This window comes from Dipodomys merriami, unplaced genomic scaffold (genome assembly GCF_024711535.1).
Source record: "Dipodomys merriami isolate MVZ:Mamm:240054 unplaced genomic scaffold, mDipMer1.0.p SCAF_775, whole genome shotgun sequence".
In the NCBI taxonomy this organism is placed as follows: Eukaryota; Metazoa; Chordata; class Mammalia; order Rodentia; family Heteromyidae; genus Dipodomys; species Dipodomys merriami.
Window position 1 is genome coordinate 75,173 of NW_027206374.1, and position 16,982 is coordinate 92,154.

At 44.8% G+C, this 16,982-nt stretch overlaps 1 pseudogene; it reads right to left on the reverse strand.

Moving 5' to 3' along the window:
- Positions 1-15,330: 15,330 nt before the first annotated feature.
- LOC138818544 (transcriptional regulator protein Pur-beta-like) lies at positions 15,331-16,420 on the reverse strand (annotated as a pseudogene).
- Positions 16,421-16,982: the final 562 nt, after the last annotated feature.

The window sequence follows — 16,982 nt, forward strand, 5'->3', positions numbered from 1 at the left end:
GCATTGCCCACATTTAATCTTTTGTCTTTATTATTCAGAGAAGCCGTCTCCATTGGATTGGAAAGAAACAACATGCTCTATTCATGGATCAATAGAAAAATAGCCAAAACGAGAATAAAGGCAATGAATGTACAGCCAAGAAGAATATAGTAAGAATAAAAGTAGAGGCTATAAAGGTGCAGCCAAGTGTATGGGAAGCCTTGAACCAACACCACCTTCCTGCATGAATGCTCCTTGAAGATTATGCTTTATCTGGCGTGATCTCTCACGCAGACTCTGAAGGAGGTGGCATGGCACAAAACCTAGACCTTTCTACCTACACCTTCCTATTTCATGCAGCTCAGATAGCACTGTCTCTTCCTAGTGGAGTTTTTGCTCATGAATATTGATGCTAACTGATGTGTCCTGTGTAAAGAACTTGAAAAGATTGCAGTAAATAAAGCAGGGTACAGTACCTTGGAAGACCTAGAAACATTGAAGTGGGTTCAGAGTTAATTGGAAGAGAAGAGAACTGGAATGAACGCTGGAGTCAAGGTGCCTTCTACATGTGAGCTTTTAGTTGGACTGCAGCCTCAGTGTGAAATGGAAGACTTCTTTGCCTCCAGTGGACCAAGAGACCCTTGTGGTCAGGTCAGCAGGAGGGTCCTGGAGTGATTTGTTAATCCTGCCCTACAGGGGGAAGGCAGATTCTCCATATCCCCCGTGGGAATGGGCAATTGGCACCACAGTCATGGAAGATCGAATGTAAAATGAGCCCATTTTATTTTATTCACATAAAATATTATAGGCTTGTTTAAAACTTAATTCTCATCCTGAGTATGCAAAATACAAATTCCAAAAAAATGTTCAATTTTTTTACTTTGTACTTTGCAAATATACAAAATAGAAGTTTGGTTAAATTTATATTACATATTTATTAAGGTGAAGAACTATGTAACATGTTAGCTCTGCTTAAGGCATACTTAGGAATAAACGATTGTACAAATTATTGTGCCTTTGAAACCACATTGCATAACAGACTGTCTCCGTAAAAAATGTTAAAGAAGTAAACCAAGTATAACTTAGTCATACATATAGATCAGAAGACAAATATATAGTCCTTGTCAGGGCTGGGAAGGTGGCTCAGTGGTAGAGCGTTTGCCTTGCATGCCTGAGGCCCTGGGTTCGATTCCTCAGCACCATATAAGCAAAAAGAAAAAAGCTGGAAGTGGCACTGTGGCTCAAGTGGTAGAATGCAAGCCTTGAGTTGAAAAGCTGAGGAACAGTGCCCCAACCCAGAGTTCAGGCCCCATGACCAGACCCCCCCCCAAACATATATATATATATATATATATATATAGTCCTTGTCAAAGCATACAGCAGTTTGAGAACTTTGGCTTCCTCTTTTGTACCTTTAGAACCAAGACTCATCAAGCACCATCATTTAGGCTATTAGAACACATATTCTGTGAAATCTCTTCCTCTTCTTCTAACTAAATAATAGCTTTTAGAAGGCAAAGGGAATACAAGGTGTTCTTTATATTTATATTGCATCTGAGACAATCTGTGAGAAGCAGAGTTGGGGAGGGGTGTAGAGTGAGACTAACACCACCACAATGCCACAAGAGGCAGGCCTCCTGGAGCAGAGCAGAGGCCAGGCCTGTGGAGAGGAGAGCCCTGTGGTATAGAGAGGCCTGCTGGAAAAAGAGAGAAACCTGCCACCTGGAGGCTGCAGCTGCTCTTAGTTCTGAGGTAGCCCAGGACAAGGCAGTTATAGACCAGCTAGTAAAACTCCTTTGTCACCTTTGGCCATGGATTTTCCCTCCTCTGAGATCATTACAAATTCAAGGGAATTCTGGTCTTCCCTCTCCCTCACCCCACCCCAACTGATGGATCTAATTTGCACCCTGTTATCCACAGCTTCCAGTAATCCCATGGTGGTGTCTTGTAAATCCAGGAATACTCAAGTTGATTTAGAATTGGAATGATAGCTGATAAAAGCTCAGACCCATCTGTTCAATTTTGTTTTTTTAATTTTGCCTTTGGATTCCTCCTTTCTCTTGATTATCCATTCCCAAGAGATATTGGAAACTTTCCCATGGTTGTAGTGCTTTGCCAACATGAGCTCTCTCACATGGGATGACAGTATGAAGGATTTTCTACTGGCAGTATGTGACTCTGTATCCACAGTCAGGGATTTAACAGTGTCTCTGTGCATCGGGCCAGGGGACCCACCTGGACAAGGCTGTCTCTATGCATCAGGACAGGAGACTCATCTAGACAAGGCAATCTGTATGCACCAGGCGATGAGACCCACCTGGACAAGGCCGTCTATGTGTCAGTCCAGGTGAGCCCACCTGGACAAGGCCGTCTCTGTGAGTCAAGCCAGGAGACTCACCTGGACAAGGCAGTCTCTATGTTTCAGGCCAGGGGACCTATCTGGATAAGACTCTCTCTATGGGTCAAGCCAGGAGACCAACCTGGACAAGGCTGTTGAACTTGTGGCACAGGAATGGCAGCACGACTAGTGTTGCCTGGTCAGTTCATCAGAGTGGGCAAACTTCTACCCAAAGCCATCCCAGTCACAGTGGTAAGGTAAGGTGTCTCACCTGTATGGGTTCAGAAATGCACCTTGAGATGAGAGCTCCTTGGATAGGTTTGGCTGCAGCCCATGTGCTCACACGCATGGGTGGCCTTTGTGTGGCCATGACCTTCTTACTTCCTTTGGCTTTGGCTCCTCTGGCAGGTAGGAACCAGGTCACCTGCTCACGCAGGCAGGGTGGGTAGTTGGGCCCTCGATGGGCATGGGATATAGGGGCTAGCAGTAGAGTTGGGTGACAGTCCCTATTGACCAGAAATTCCTCATGACAGGCTAAGGTAGTCCTAATAGGGAGCTGTTGCCCCAAGGAGAATTCTTTTTTTTTTCACTTTTCCGCATACTTTATTTGTTACAAACATACAATTCTTTAAATATAGACTGTAAAATTCCATTTGCAAAAGTCTGCTATTGTAAGGAGTGCACACCAGCAGGAAGGCTTCTTAACTTTTTCTATGAGTTTTCTGTCAGTTTTGCTAGTTAGTGGTAAGTTCGGGACCTGCTGTTTTACAGGCCTGTCCGAAGCTTCTGGCTGTATTCACATTGCTCTTTTGAAGCATTAATAGTTAGCCTTTGAAGCAAGGCAGTGGTATAATTGGCCGTCACTCCATAAGTCCTGACTGCCTCAACTAAATCTTTTAACTGGGAGTAGGAAACCGGCTCAAAATTTCTTTCAGCAGTAATGGGATTCTCAAAAACTGGAAAAGCGGCCGCTAATGGCGACCAGGTGCTGCCTTTTATAAAGTGACTCTTCCCTGCCGGCGGGCACGGCGGGGGGGCTGACGGGTGAGGGGCAGCTCCGTTTCCTCTCCCTGGCTGCTGCGGTACTCCCACCCCTAGGGGGCGCCACCCTCCATATCTGTCTGCCACGTGCTCCGCTGCAGCCTCTTCTAAGTCTTCACTATCAGCTGGATCGAGCTGTTCTCCCTCCTCCTCTAACATTTCTTCCTCTGAGTCACTCACAAGATTACTATATTCTTGGTCCCGCCCTTCCACATGTAGGGCTGAGAACCGGTTTGCTTTTAAAGAAGGGCAAGGGAGTCACCTTGAGACCCCCTCCTCTCTGAAACCCTTCTCCTTTTGTGAGGGCTGCAGCCCCTCTCGCTTTAATTCTTTAGGATCCTTCTGTCTTTTTTCCCTTTTTCTTTTAGGCCTCTTTTCCTCCCCATTACTGTATACTGACTCTGATAGACTATCCTGATGCTGCGTTAGTACTTTGCGTCCTTCCTGGATTAAATCAAACCCTCCCTCCTCGAGGCAACTGCGCACCATCAAAAAGACAAGCCACAAGGGAAGAAGCAATGCAAGCAACCAATAAATATCTAAATCTACAGTGAACAGCATACCGGGGGATATTTACTGACGTCTCCTCTCCGCGTGTTGAGTTCTGGCTCCAATTCGGCCTCTCGCGCGGGTCCCGTCCCAGGTTCGTTCCCGGGTTTCAGCACCAGTTGTAGTGACCGTCTACTCGACCAGCAAGGAAAAACGACCACCACTCCAGGAGTCTTCTCAGATCACGCTTTATTGGAGAGCCTTTTAGTTGTAGGAGAGCTTGGGCGCGAGAGAGCGTGCACCCGAAACACAGCCGCTTATATAGGGAATTCGAACACGGGTCTTTTCTATTGTTGGTCGCCTGCCTTTTACCGTCACCAGGTGTCATGGGATTGGCTGGGGACACTACCGGGCTCGCGCACGCGCACAGCCCAGGCGTCCCGCCAAGCACCGTCTGGAGTGGTAATCCTCAAAACTGCAAGGGAGTGGGCGGAGTCTCGCCTCGGCTCCCTACAAAAGAGCGCAAGAGAAAGTCTTTCCCTGGGGGACGCTGACTCAGCAATTCCCCCTTTTTGTTTTTGAAGCATCTCTTTTATGCTTCTATTAGCTCTTTCCACTATACCTTGTCCTTGAGGATTGTAGGGCAGTCCGGTGGTGTGGTCAACCTGCATTTGTGCACAAAAGGCGTGAAAACCATGGGAAGTATAAGCAGGGCCATTATCCGTCTTAAGTCTAAGGGGCTTTCCCCAAGCTGCCCAAGCTTCTAAGCAGTGTATTTTGACGTGAGACACCTTTTCTTCTGCCAAAGGTGTGGCATGAATGACACCAGAAAAGGTGTCCACAGACACATGTAAATATTTTAACTTACCAAATTCTGTCAGATGAGTAACATCCATTTGCCATAGGGCGTTTGGTCTCAACCCCCTGGGGTTTACCCCCACATGGGGAGGATGAAGAATGGTAACACAGGATTTACAGGCTTTAACAATATCTCTTGCCACATGCCTGGACAAATTATATCTTTTCCTAAGGGTATTAGTTGGTACATGATACAATCTATGAAAGTCTTTTGCCAATTCTACAGGATCAGCAGCGACCAGAGCCACAGCCCGAGTTGCCTGGTCCACCAAATCATTACAGCTTGCCATCGGGCCCGGCAACATAGAGTGGGCGCGAATATGTCCAATATAAAAAGAGTGTTTTCTGTTTAAGATAAGGGACTGAATCTGTAACAAAACATTAGAAATTGTACTGGCCTGCTTAATTGAAGCAGCAACTTCAAGAGAAGCAACGGCATTTACAACATATAATGAATCAGAAAATAAATTAAAAGGTTGATCAAATCTTTTAAAAACTTCAAGCACAATTAAACATTCAACAGCCTGTGGGACATTCGGCCGAAAATTAAAGACTACCGGCTGTTTGTTTCCTTGAACAAAAAGGGCACCTTGTCCAGCTTTTGATCCATCCGTAAAGATGGTCAGAGCATCAACCAAGGGCTCTTTGAAGTGACAACAGGAAAATACACTAAATTTTTGTTAACTATGGCAAGCAGATGATGCTTAGGATAATGGTTATCAATTACATTTGGAAATGAGCAAACAAGAATTGCCCACATATCCACTGTGGCTGCTAAAATTTCAACTTGCTCACGGGTTTATGGAATAATTAATTTATCTGGAATTTTTGCAAAGTGCATCAAACAATACTTTATACCCAAAATTGCCTGCTTAGACACTAATTCAGGAAAATATTGAACAGTTTTTGCTCCCACAGAATTGCCGTGGAGCCACCATAAGGGGCCATTTTGCCAAAGAACCCCCGTGGGATAATTTTTTGTTTTTAATATACATAAATCGATAGGTAATTTTAAATCAACCCGTGAAAGTTGAGCCCTAGACAAAGCTGCCTCAACCTTTTGTAGGGAATTTAGTGCTAAAGGTGTCAGGGATCTAGAGGAGGTGACTTCAGGGTCACCCTCCAAAATGGCAAATAAAGGTAACAACTCTGACCGAGGGAGATTAAGAAACCCCCTTATCCAATTAATATCTCCTGCCAATTGCTGAAAATCATTAAGTGTTTTGAGATGACCAGTTCGAATGGAAAGTTCTTGTGGTTTAATCTCAGTAGGAGAAACTATGGTTCCCAGAAATTGAACAACACTAGTCTGTTGAACCTTTTCAGGGGCAATAATCAGTCCTTTATCAGCTAAGGTCTCCGTTACCTGCCCAAACACTTTATGAAGAGTCACTACCGAGGGAGCAGCCAACTAAATATCATCCATATAATGGACAATCCGTACTTTTGGAAATTTTTTCCTGACAGGGGTTAATGCATCCCCTACGAACAATTGACAAATTGTTGGGCTATTAGCCATCCCTTGGGGGAGAACTTTCCACTGATAGCGAGCATCTGGGGTTTTATGATTAACAGAGGGCAAAGTAAAGGCAAAGCGCTCCCTATCCTTTTCATAAAGAGGTATGGAAAAAAAGCAATCCTTAATATCTAAAGCTAAAATAGGCCACTCTCGAGGTAACACAGAGAGCCATGGAAGTCCCCTTTGGATGGGTCCCATAATTTGCATCTGGGCATTTACTGCTCTAAGGTCATGTAATAATCTCCATTTTCCGGAGGCCTTTCTAATCACAAAAATTGGGGTATTCCAAGATGACACTGAAAGCTCAACATGCCCCAGCTGCAGCTGTTCCTGGACAAGAGTTTGAGCCACTTCCAATTTTTCTCGAGAGAGGGGCCACTGAGGAACCCACACCGCCTTTTGTGGTAACCAAGGTATGGGTACCACACCTTCAGTGGAAGCTTTGTTTTCAGAGGCCCCTAAGAAAAACCCAAACCCTTCCTGTCCTGTTTATGAAGTGGCTCTATCGTCTCCTTGCGTCCTTGGAGACGCCGACCAAGCCCCAAGGCTGGCACAAATCCTTGCTGTTTCATCATATTCTGATTGGCCTCAGAATAATCATTGGTTAAAGTTAGCTTTAGCTGTTGCTGCACATCTCTTCCCCAAAGATTGACAGGGATGTCTACCACAAATGGCTGCATTTTTCGAACTTGGCCTTCGTCTGTTCTCCAAGTCAATTCTTTTGCACTTAACTGTGGGGCATCGGCATAGCCCAGCCCTTGTAAAGTCTGGGAGGATTTCTGAGTTGGCCATTGCTTTGGCCACTCCCCTCTTTGGATGATGCTTCGATCTGCCCCTGTATCCACCAGTCCCTCAAATCTTCTCCCTTCCACTTGGAGAGTTAGCATGGGTCTTTGGTCTAAAGTTATGGACAGGCATGTAAGGTCGACTCCAGTGGAGCCTAGCCCTTTATCTCCTCTATCTCCTTAGCAGGGAAGTTGCCATGAAGAGAAGGCAAAAGCAGGAGCTGTGCGATTCTATCCCCGGGAGAAATGGACACTACTCCATGGGGGACATGGCAGAGGACCTTGATAGTCCCCGTATAGTCAGGGTCAATCACTCCCGGGAAAATTATTAATCCTCTCATTGTGGAGGAGGAGAGTCCTAAAACTATTCCTACAGTGCCTTCATCTAGGGGTCCTGTCATGTCTGTCTCCACAATCTGGACACCCATCTGCTGTGTTAATACCCGTCCGGAGGTGGCACAGAGGTCCAACCCTGCGGAGCCTGAGGTTGCTCTCTTTGGCTGGGGGGTTGTTGTGGGTGCTGTCCGGGAGCCAGAGTCTGAAATGCCCCGTAAATTTTCGGGCCCTGGGGACGAGGGCCCTCCTTCCCGTTTTTTGGCTCTGGTTCCGAATCAGCGTTTGGAGTAATTTGGGGGATAAAATGTCCATTGATGTCTCTAACTGACCTGCACTCGTTGACCCAATGCTTTCCCTTTTTACAACGAGGACACACTCCTGGAGTCCTTGGCAGCCTGGTTATGTTTTGCGCAGGACCACCATTTTGTGGGCACTATTGTCTAAAATGTCCCAACTGACCACACCGGAAACACCCTTTTCCTTTACTATCTTTTGCGGCCCCGGCAGCCAACAAGACAGCAGCCGCCAGCCCCGCATTGGTCAGGGGGCCACCTACTTCTCTGCAGGCTTTTAACCAAGCTTCTAGGCTTTGAGTTCTTACTGGGGTAATTGCCCTCTGACATTCCTTGGTGCTTTGTTCAAAAATGATTTGCTGTACAAATGGCATGGCTGTTTCCAGATTTCCTAACACCCGCTCGGCTGTCTCTAGCATACGGGCAACAAAATCAGAAAATGGCTCATTAGGGGCCTGCATGATTTTTGTTAGATTGCCAGCCATCTCTCCCTTGTTTGGGAGGGCCCGCCAGGACTTGTAAAAGATCTCGTTTACCTGGCGGTATACTTCAAAGGGATATCCTGTCTGGTCTACCGTGTAGGGTCCCTGCCCGAGAAGCATATCTACTGTCCAGTCCGGGTGCCCGTCACGGACATTTTGTCTGTATTGGGCTTGAGCCTTGTCTTGAACAATAGACCGGAAATCGAGGAACTGCCCATGATTGAGACAGGTACGGGCTACCTCAAACCAGTCCGTGGGCGTCATAGCATTGGCGGTCAGTCTTCGGAGCAGGGCAGTGGTATAATTAGCCGTCACTCCATAAGTCCGGACTGCCTCAACTAAATCCTTAAGCTGGAAGTAGGAAACCGGCTCAAAATTTCTTTCATTAGTAATTGGATTTTCAAAAACTGGAAAAGCGGCCGCCAGCCGCGACCAGGTGCTTCCTTTTATAAAGTGACTCCGCCCCTCCGGCGGGCAGGGCGGGGGGGCCGACGGGTGAGGGCCAGCTCCGTTTCCTCTTCCTGGCTGCTGCGGTACTCCCACCCCTACAGGGCGCCACCCCCCATATCTGTCTGCCTCATACTCAGCCGCAGCCTCTTCTAAGTCTTCACTATGAGCTGGATCAAGATGCTCTCCCTCCTCCTCTAACATTTCTTCCTCTGAGTCACTCACAAGATCACTGCATTCTTGGTCCCGCCCTTCCATATGTAGGTCTGAGAACTGATTTGCTTTTAAAGAAGGGCATAGGTGTCTCCTTGAGACCCCCTCCTCCCTAAGAACCTTCTCCTTTTGTGAGGACTGCAGTCCCTCCTGCTTTAATTCTTTAGGATCCTTTTGTCTTTTTTCCCTTTTTCTTTTAGGCCTCTTTTCCTCACCTTTACTGGATGCTGACTCTGATAGACTATCCTGATGCCGTGTTAGTACTTTGCATCCTTCCTGGATTAAATCAAACCCTACCTCCTCGAGGCAAGTGTGCACCATCAAAAAGACAAGCCACAAAGGAAGAAGCAATGCAAGCAACCAATAAATATCTAAATCTACAGTGAACAGCATACCGGGGGATATTTAACGATGTCCCCTCTCCGCGTGTTGAGTTCTGGCTCTTGCTCGGCCTCTCGCGCGGGTCCCGGGTTTCGGCACCACTTGCGGCAAACGCCTTCTCGGCCAGCGAGAAAAAACGACCTCCACACCAGGAGTCTTCTCAGATCACGCTTTATTGGAGAGCCTTTTAGTTGATGGGAGAGCTTGAGCACGAGAGAGTGTGCACCCAAAACATGGCCGCTTATATAGGGAATAGGAACACGGGTCTTTCTATCATTGGTCGTCTGCCTTTCACCGGCACCAGGTGCCACGGGATTGGCTGGGGACTCTACGTGGCTCGCGCATGTGCAAAGCCCAGGACCCACCGTCCCGCCAAGCACTGCCTGAAATGGAGTGGTTACCTCAAAGCTGCAAGGGAGTGGGCGCCATCTTGTAATGGCGTTTACCCTGGCTCCCTACAGTGCCCTCTCTTATTTGTCAGTGGATAGCAGATATAGCATGGGGAAAATAAAAATTGCTCCCGGATGCAAAAATCAATTAGAAAAGTTGAGTTAAAAAATTTCACTATCATGCTAGTTTAGCTTCTAATAAAGTTGTGCTCTTCCTTTTACTAGTTTACTGTGGTAAAGCTAACAATATGGTATCTGCTTGCTTTAACATGGTTCTATCTGTCCCAATTGGAATGTCTAATTCCAAGAAAGTATGAGTTAGAGTCTCAAACGAGAGTAAGACTGTGAACAGACGTGGACAGTATATTCCATACTGCATTAGGAAATACAAAATGCATTCACAAAGGCCTTGCTTGATTCAGGGGGACACATTGCAATTGGGAATCCCCAGGACAAGAAATCTTTACAATGCTGATGCAATTTTATTTTTCCATTTTCTGAATTTAACTTTCAGTACTGAAAACTGGATTGCACATGTTCCAGTAATGAAACTAGGTTTTAAGAATAAGGTCTGAGGATGACTTAGACAGTCAAGTCAGATATGGCAATGGAAATTGCTACTCAAGAGTCCAGTTATCTCAAGAAACTTCTGAAGCTAATATTAAAAATGAATACTTTTTTTCTAAATTAAAAGCAGAAGAAATGAGGCTGTAATTTGTCATTTCCACCTTGAGTATGGAATTTCAAATGGGACATATGGACTTTTTTCTTGTCTGTATTTTAAGGTAAACATGGTTCTTTTTTTCTTATTTCTTTTCTACAAACTATCTCCCCCCACCCTGCCCTACCCCCACCCTTACACCCATTATCCAGTATACTGAATGGGAATTGTAACTCTTTCAGAAGATAGCTAATTGATTTACAGTACTCTTAAAACAACCCTGAAAACTGATAATCTCATTCATTTACTGTAACTTCAGTGCTGTTGTTGACAGAAAAGAAAAAGTTACCTTAAGGCTTAAGGGAAAGTAACTTATTAAATTGTTAATGCAGCATTTTTTACTCTCCCATCCATTGGAAACTATCAAAATGTATTCTAAATCAACAATACAAACTTTCTAACGTTAGCAAAGATTTCTACTCTCCTGACATAAAGTTAGAATAATATTCATAAACAGAATATCTAGGGGAGCCTGAGAAACCATGATCCACATCACACAAAGATCCTATGCATTTCATGATCAAAAAGTGCTTTATCTTTGAGAAATATGTCAGGGATAAAATGGAAATATACAATGCAAAAATCACTTGACACTTTTTCACAACTGTGGATAAGGAGCAAAAAAGTCTGCTCTCTGAACAGGCCTTACTTATGCACAAGACTTTTAAAGTGTCCTAAATTAATATTGATTTAAAGAATTCATAATAGTGGGGATTTCACTCCACTATATTTTAAAAAAAACCTGAGATTGGACATCAAAGCTGTCAACTTTGTTATTCATCAGAGAAATTCTGATACATAGAAAACTCAATTGAATTAGCTCCAGGATCAAAACATTAACGTTCCCCAATCAAAAAGGATACAATCAAAAACATACCTAGAGTGTTATAGAACAACTCTCAGGAAACAAGTCATTTTCATATAAGCAAAAAGTCACTTCTTTCCTCTCCCTTCTCACTGATCAAGACCACACGATTTTCAAATGAATATCTACTTAGAGATCAGTTGTGCATTGGAAAAATTACATAATTGGGTTAAAAATGAAAACCAAATTTACAGTGAAGAATACTTATGTGCATGGTTTACACACTCCAGCTTCTTAATTTTATCCACCTCAAGAGAAAGGTAGATGCACAGTCACCTTGTGTAGATTACATTCTACACCCCTGTAAAGCCAGTCAAGGTCATATTTAAGCATCTTCATCAACAACAGTGCCTGAAGTGTGCAGCCATTTACAGACCACTCAATATGAGGGCATTATTGTAACCAGCCTCTTTTGCCCACAACCCTGCATTTTCAGATAAGACAAGATAATTGTTTTGTTTTGAGAAAACCGAAGCTTGAAACTCTTAAAAGACCTGCAATTTACTGCAACGTGACCCAGACGTAACAAAGGAAGCAGGAGGTTAATGGCTGCCTGCACCAAAAATCTCTCAATCATTCTGCAGTAAATAATTATGGAAAGGACATTACAAGTAGCCATGTGTGTACCACAGCTACAGCCAGTTGTACCACCTATATGCCTCAAACAGTTCCATAGGGTATTTGGGGGTTTGGGGTTTACTTTTCAGATTGATTTTTGGTGCTATACAGACTGACATTTTGTTTGGTGCAGCATATGCACTGAAAGATCTGCTCACCAGATTTGCCATTTCACTTGCTGAAATGATGAGAAGGGACAATAGAAACCTAGAGTTACATCTCTTCACAGAGACCGACTCTTTTGACTGTTTGAAAAAAAAAAGGCTTATCTCTGTAGCTAGTTTGAAATAAAACTCAATTTTTTGAAAAGGAGTTTTAGTTCCCTATTTCTAAGGAATGTAACTATTTTCATTAGCTGGGATGTTTGCCAAATTTTAAAAACAACTTCTAAAGCGTTTGTAGTAAGCAGCTAAAAACAAAACAAAAAAGTTAGTTGCTTCCCAGAGTTTGTATAATGCCATTATCTAACTGGAACAAAGACTATTTCCTTTAATAAGCTAGTATTAATGAATGAATCTCCATGCTCTGCAGATTTCTATTGTCCCTAGTCACAGGAATGAGGATCAGTGAAATGCTACAATTAATCCACATCCTTCTGCAATCTTCCTACAGTGGAAGAGAGGCGAGGAAACACCCCTGCAGGAAAAATAAACCTCAGAGGTTGGTTTAAGACTAAAAAACCCACCACTAGGACATTCACCACTTAATCTTACACAGGCAGGTCAAAATTTTAATATAAATTACTTTTGCCATCACATAGCTTACACATTCTTTGCTCCTTTTTTTGGAGGATTCTCAAATTGATATCTAAAGACTTACATATGATATATAACTGTTATATGGTCTTATGACTAAGAAAATTTCTCTGGTAACCAAAGCTGATGCCATATATGGTAGTGTTCTTGGCATATACTCTATACGCCTCAGACCACTTCTACATTCTTTCTATTCAGTTAATTATAGCTTAGTAGCCACTGGTAAAGATTGTGAAGACCCTGTCATTTCTACAGAATAGAAAGGCAAGGCTAGTTACTGCAATTCAGCCAAATAAAAAGAAAAGAAAAAAGGTTAATAAACCACTCCCTTGAAAAGGAGAGGTACTGCACCTTTGCAAAATTGAACTGGCTCACTGCAGCTGAGCAACAGAATCACCACTGAAGCAAGAAAATAAGTTGGTCTATACAGGAATTGTACATGATTTGAAAATGCAAAAGTTATAGCGATCAACTAATAGCTGCAACCTTAATTTCCATTGCTGCCTCAGAGTTGAAACTTAAACAGTTTCTGCAAGCCTAATGCTAGCTTCTCATCTCCTTTACTAAAACTAGGAATTTGTTCTCCGCAGCAAAGAAACAAAACACTCAAAACACATGGGTAAATACAGCGAGACATTATTGAAAACAGCTGCCTTGTGGTACAAAATACAGTACAAGTATACGGATGTCATTAAAACATCAAAAATACTATTGCTCCCATACAATTTAGTAAACATTCTTGGCAAAGGAGAAAATTTGAAAAGAAAAGCTATAAAAAATGTTTAAAAATTCTAATGTGAATGATGTGAGTAGAGAAATAGTCTGAAAAGGGCACCAATGTTTGTGACTCTTCTATTTCTTTGAACCTAAGATCAACATTATTCTGAGTCATAGTCTAGTTTTTTTTTAAAGGCCTAATTTTATATACATAAGTATCTCCCTCCCTCTCAGCCACCCACAAATACATGAAAATGACCGTTTTGTATATTACTTATTTCCCAATAAATAGAAAACGATTGTATAGATTGAATACCAAAATAAGATAATAAAAAGGATATGCAATAAATTAAAAAGGCAGCTCAAATAAAGGGCAGGCATGCAGTTAAAAAATACTAAGATTGTGGAGATGGGGTTACTTGCCTCCTGGTTGAGAAGGTGTCACACAAAGAATACCTGAAAACTTTGGAAAGAACCTTAGCTCCCATTCAATTCAAAGTTTCCTAGGCCTGTGACATTTCTAGAAATACCTTTTGATGGGGTGGGATTAACTTGATTAATAAAAATCATTTCTACTGAAAATCCACTTAAAATATAGAAGAGGTGATCCATGAAAACCCCAACTTTTATTCTTGAAAGACAGCTGGATAAACTGGCCAATGCCAGTATGTTGCAATTTCAAGATGTTATAAAAATGTTTCCAGGATATAGTCAGCATATTCACGTTCACATCAATTCCATTCACAGATGGATTTCAGCTTCCACCGGGTGCACTGCTTTAATCATTCATCCATCATTTGCCAACTTTGATTGTGAGGTACTAATAAGATGGATCAATTTCTTAAAAATTTGTTTTAAAGAATAAATGATGCTGGAATTCTGAACCTGAGGATCTTTAGTATTTGAACAAATCCACAGATTAAACTGAAGGTGAATTAAGACTTCAGTTTTAGTTATTTCCAACTTCTCTGTGAGGATGCATATTCCATTAAAGCTCAGGCTTGTAGCCATACTGTCCCTTTTGCAGAAAATCATCAAGTTTTACAGTTAAAAATGCAGCCAATCAGTGGCTATAACAGCCAAATTAGCCATAATTCACTTGCTCATATGCTAGAGCCATGGGATCTGGCTCTCATTCACACCAATGCCACTTCTTGGTAATGACCTCCACATTTAGAGATCAAGGGAAGAACTTTAGTGAGCAGCAACCCATCCACTCAACGAGTTTGCCTTGTGCTTTATGCCTGACGTATTGTGCCTACCTCAGCAACCCCCAATGTAAAACTGCTTTTATTTTTTGAAAAAAAAAATCCTTTTGCCCAACTTTTAAACTATTTTAGTAATGAATTCTCTAGTTCAAGCATTGGCTTTTGAATTTTTGCATCCCGGAAAACAATTCTGCAAAGAAAAGACATGGGGCCAGGTTCCATGCAAAATCATTAAAAAAAATCCAATTTGTTTTGATTCACTGATGGCTTCTTGAATTCTTTTTTGCCTTGTCCATGATTGTGTAAAGTTGCATTCCTTTTCATAAACCTGGACTCTCAGGACTGGGTAACTGCAAAGGTCTCTCTGTCTCAAGAATTTCCGTGAAGATCTCGATCCAAAAGGCTGATTAGAATAAAGGTGAAGGATAGACACTGCAACGGCGGCTCGGCCTGGAGAGATCCTTTAGATTTACCCAGGTACAACACAAATTCAACTGTTATACACAGATGGATCTGGGTAAGTCAGATGTGTTTAGGGGCACAGACTCGAAATCTATCCCCTTCAGGATTATCTAGATGAGCTTAGGAACCTCGGGTGGGAAATAGAAGCTGAGATACTTGCAGGTGAGGAGATGCTGTTGTCCTCTGCAGGTTGCTGTCAATTTCTGGAACTTTACTGCTTTACTCACTGTTCAAGACTGTTGTCTTATGGTTATTTCTCTTAACTATATTATTTTTTTTAATTTTGTTGGTTTTTTTTTCTCCCTTGGTGGCCTCCCGGGCTCCCTCTCCACTAGCTCACAGGGGAATGAGCAAGAATGGGAACTAGCCAGGGGGATGGGGGGTGGGGGGCGCGGGTAACAGGGTGGGGGAGGCCAGGGGGGAAAGCTGCCATTTCAATCCTCATCCACCTCCTCGCCTTAGGACTCCTCACCACCCCCCCAGCATGACGCTTGTAAAGCTTATCCCTCTGCCGCTCCTGGATTTCTTTCATCTCATCCGCATACCGGCAGAAGGCGCCACCAAACTTGCCCCAGGCCTTGAAGGGCATGGTGATGGCATTGCAGTAGGACGGCTTCACCTCACTCACACAGTAGAAAAACTCTGTACTTGTTGCAGCCCACATCGAAGAAGAAACGTTTGGAGTCCACCGTAATAGAGGTGCCCTCCGGGAGTTCCCCGTACAGCCCCCCCCCCACCGGCACCGCCTCTTGGGCCTCCGGCCAGCTCGTGGTCTTCACCTCCGTAGTCATCGAGGAGCTTGGCGAGCGTGTCGGAATTCGATGAGACCTTGCGCAGGCAGCACGATGGTCTGGCCGCTCTGGAGGCCGCCAGGCCCTGGGCCTGCGCTAAAGCCGCCGACGCGGTTGACGGTCTGGCGGATGTGCAGGAAGGAGCCGCGCTGGTTCTCCTTGAGATCCAGGTAGTACTTGCAGTTCTCACACACCAGGAACTCGCTCTTGAGGTGCGCCGGCCTGCCGCCCTCCTCAGCGCCCGCTGCCAGCTGCTCGGGGCTGCTGGGGCCCAGCTGTGCGTAGTGATCGATGAAGTCGCCCAGCGAGTCACAGAAATTGGCCGCCACCACAATCGACAGCGTGAGGCGGCTCTTGGAGCTGCCCGTGCCCACCTCTGCGATCTTCAGGAAACCGCCCTTGGCGTTCTGCTTCACATCCAGGTAGAAGCGCTTGTTCTGGATGTCCAGCCACTTCGAGGCCAGCTTCTGCTTCTCCTGCTGGCCGCCACCGCGGGGTGCGGGCTGGAAGCCTCCCTTCCCGCCACCGCCGCCGCCACCGCCACCGCTGCCGCCACCACCGCCGCCGTGCTAGCTGCCATTGTTGCTGTCCACCATCTTCTTGGCTACTGCCTTGCCGCCGCCCACTGTGCTCTCGCCCCCGCCCTCCGCCCTGCGGCTCGCGCTCCAGGGCCCCCCAGCCTTGCCTGCCGGCTCCTCATGCGCTCCCGCTGCTCATCGCCGGCCGCCGCCATCCCCCATCCCCCAAGGAGAATTCTTGTGTGCTGGGCCAGTGGCTGTTACTGAGCTGGGGTACTCTACCCAAGTGGGCTTCCAGGTGCTCGCCAATGGTGACAAGGAGACTGTGGCCTGTCATCATAGGGCACCACCACCATTGGGTGACCACCTTCCAGGCTGCCTTTGCTGACCTTGATGACCGAAAGGCTGCCATACTTGCTGCCAGTGGTGAATAAGCCCATTTTATAGAGAGGAATTACTATTCTTAAGTGCGAAGACTGGCATTGGTTGAAGGTCACACGGCTGGAATGTATGGATTTGTACTCTGCTCATGCGACATTAAATTGAGTGTCAGAATTGAGCACCATCCACTGCAGGGCTGGTTGGAGCAACAGCTGGTGGGGTTCCTCCCTCAGGATCTCTGACTCAGTGTGTGTCTGTAAAACCCACTCTTAACTTTCACCTTCTACCTTGGGTAGCCTACATCAGGGTCTTTGGTTGAGTGCCAGGCTGTGCCTGCTGCCTGCTGCCTGCTTGCAGGTTGGCCTGCTCTGCAGCCAGCAAAAGCTGAAAGTGTTT